The sequence below is a fragment of the Podarcis gaigeae genome (assembly GCF_964106915.1).
Source record: "Podarcis gaigeae genome assembly, chromosome: 5".
Classification (NCBI taxonomy): Eukaryota; Metazoa; Chordata; class Lepidosauria; order Squamata; family Lacertidae; genus Podarcis; species Podarcis gaigeae.
In genome coordinates this window covers 16,082,684-16,086,269 of record NC_139681.1, presented here as the reverse complement: position 1 = coordinate 16,086,269, position 3,586 = coordinate 16,082,684, and positions in this window count along the sequence as shown.

Genomic DNA, 3,586 nt, shown 5'->3' with positions numbered 1-3,586 from the left:
TCATAGGGTGGCTACAGGGCATGGATATTGCAGCTAGAAGAAAAATGTGTTTAGAATTTATCATGGATTTTGTTGCTAGAATCACAAACACCTCAAACTGAGGGACTTATCACACATTACATTTCTTAGGTATACCCCCAAGAGAGTGAACTGCGACAAACATATAACATACAGGTACCATACGTTTATCATAAATATATCACACATTTCTGGTATGCTTATACTCTATAGCAAACCCAGATCTGTTGTATTGTAATATGCAAAAGGCCTGAATTCTGAAATCAGATGGCTAAAAGTTCTGTCAGCTTTTATATATATTGATTCCCACTATCCTAATTTCTAGTTTGATTTTTTTCCCCTTCATTTTCTTTTGCTTGTGTGCCACATCAGCCTGAAAGCAGAGCATCATGGCTTGTAAATCAATATCTTATGGTATCTACCCACACCTCTCAGCAGTATTTGTCTTATTAATCTTATTAATCTTGGAAACTAAAACTGGGCAGCACATCTAATACAGCACCTCTCAAACCATTTGACAAAGGAAGGAGAAAACGGTTACTTCTTCTACCCTGCACATAATCATGTGGACAGATTTATTCGTTTCATCTTGTGGTTTCCTTTGTGAGATATTCTAGAATGATAAAACCATGCCTTGATCTCTGTATTATTGTGGCCCACAATCCAGCACATGCTTACTTGAGAATAAGTCTTGTCGAGTTCAGTGGGTAGAATTGATTTGTTAAGCTGTATGTAGTTCTGCACACGCTTACTGGGACATAAATACCATTGAACATAGTGACACATAGTAAATATGAATATCCTATAGAACCTTTATTTTTCTCTGCTGGCTTAACTATCATCAGCATTCACAAATTCTTGCCAAGCAGTTTTAAAATACTCTCTCTCTCTATGTGTATTTTCCTTTGATTTTTATTTTACTCTTTTAATTTCAAAACTTCAACACTTCTTTACACCTGGGGGGGATTCCTACATATAAGGATGTAGGAAACTTGTTGGGGTCATTTAACACAGCCATCTGAGGTTGGTATTACAGGGATTTTTATATCTTACGATGTTAACAGTCTCTGCTTATGTAGTGTGAGTTAAAGGTTCTCTGTTAATTACTCGTAAAGGTTATGTGGTCTGGCATTCCTATACACAGGAGTGCCTGAGTGCTATGTTGAACAGGACATGGGAGCTTTTTGCTATTCAGACTTCTTCCTCTCCTTCATTGTGAACAACGTGAAACTATGGGATGTTTCCGTGTCACCTTTCCAAAACAAAGAGAGGGTTGATTTGTAGCAACCGGCAGAAAAATAGTCTCCCTCCTTGGGCTTGCATATAAGATCGCCATGAAGATTTGGATCATAGAATATTTTCCCCGCAACTTCCATGTTGCTTTTTAAGTGCCCCTTTTAAAAGAACATATTCCCTTCACTGAAAAGATTTTTGTAACAAGTTAGTGGTGCATATAACAAAAGACCCATGTGATCTACTCTCATCAGATGGAATGTGCAGAAGAGGCAGTATTCAGTGGAAGTTTAAATGGATGATTATGGTAACAGACTGCTTGCCTTGGGGGCAGTGTTCAAGTGACATGGCCCTTGCGCATTCTTCCATTTCATCTGAGTCCTGAGAGTGGAGGCTGAATAGTGAGGGTGGGATGGAATTATAAATCTCATTCCCTGCAGTTTCATTATATATTAAATCCCTCTGTAAAAAAACAAGGTGGTGTTCGAAATGATAGAATAAAATTCCGTCACAGTGTGCATTCAGTGAATTGATTAGATATAAATTATTTGAAGAAAAGTCTGATTAATTTTTTGTGCTCAAGGTGTCTCTCTAGATCAGCGTGAGCCAGTGCTTTTATTAGCATACTGTTTAGGCATCCAGCTTTTTCTTTATCTTCCCTTCCCCTTCCCAGGCTCCCAAAATATCAATTTTATGAGGTTTAATTTTAGCTGTTAACATGTTTTAGGTTGACCAGCGTTTCATATCTGCATTACTGGTCCCAAGATAATAATAATAATAATAAAAATTTATTTATATCCCGCCCTCCCCAGCCAAAGCCAGGCTCAGAGCAGCTAACAACAGTAAAATAATACAACATTCTAAAATCAATTCATTATAAAATCAGTTCAAATCAAATTGATGGCAACCATTGGGCTAGAGTTCTGTGAAGAATTACCAAAGGATTACCAAGGCGACAGCTGTGCCTTGGCCAAAGGCATGGTGGAACAGCTCTGTCTTGCAGGCCCTGAGGAAAGATGTCAAGTCCCGCAGGGACAGAGCGTTCCACCAGATCGGAGCCACAGCTGAAAAAGCCCTGGCTCTGGTTGAGGGCAACACAAGGCCTATTCAGGCATGCTTAACTTGTATACAGTGGTACCTCGGGTTAAGTACTTAATTCGTTCCAGAGGTCTGTTCTTAACCTGAAACTGTTCTTAACCTGAAGCACCACTTTAGCTAATGGGGACTCCCACTGCTGCCGCGCAATTTCTGTTCTTATCCTGAAGCAAAGTTCTTAACCCAAGGTACAATTTCTGGGTGAGCGGAGTCTGTAACCTGAACCGTATGTAACCTGAAGCGTATGTAACCTGAGGTACCACTGTATTTGGCCCTGGCCCCTGACCACCACATGTTAAGTGGGAAGGTTTGAAGGGAGGGTGTAAGCAGCCAAATGTTCTTACTGTCCTTCAGACCTCCTTGGTCAATGTAGGAAGGTCAGGGATGGAGAAGAGAAGAAATGTAATGTTCCGTTCAAACCTGTAGAATACGAAAACAGTTTGTGTAGTAATGCGACTGCACAGTGTTTTTGAGTTTTAAATTGCTTTGACCTGCAAATATGGACTAGAATTACTCAGTGAGTAGCTGCTTTAATTTCAAAATCCATATTCTGTATTGTACCATAACCAGTTATTAATATGATTCTCTGTGTTTGGTAAATGTTTAGGGTTGTCTGATAACCATGACCATAATAATAATAAATATTATTATTATTATTGTTATTATTATTATTATTAAAAACCATTAGGAAATTTTGAAATAGAATCATTTGCATTGCTTTATTGAACTCTGTTTTACAAAAAATCTCAGTGTGTGGACAAGGCTATACACAGCCATGGTGCAATACCTCTAGAATGAGTAAAACTGAATCGGAGTCCCAATATAAAGGAGTTTGGGCTACAGAAAGGAAGCTTTTGAGATTCTGAGAGGGAAAGGACTCTAACAGAAGTTCTGAATAGAGTATGCTATCGGCTGCTGCAGCCTGAATTCGTTGTGTTTTTAATTTCTCTGTATGGTTATTGTGCATTAATCTTACACTTAAGAAACTCAGTAGCTTTGTAGCGTTAGGATGTTAATTTGGGCACAATCTGGGTGAAATAAGTATTTGTATAGTGACTGTTCAACTTTCAATGTACAAGAGGAGGATGGCCAAGGATCAAAATGTTATTATAAGCTAAATTGCATGTGGTTCTTTTTAATGTGGGTCAGGTGAAGTCTGGCTTTTCAGTATTTAGTGTCTGCTTTTCCTTCAGTTTAGTTTTCTGGTTTTTGAGAGCACTTTGCTCATTGCATCAGATAA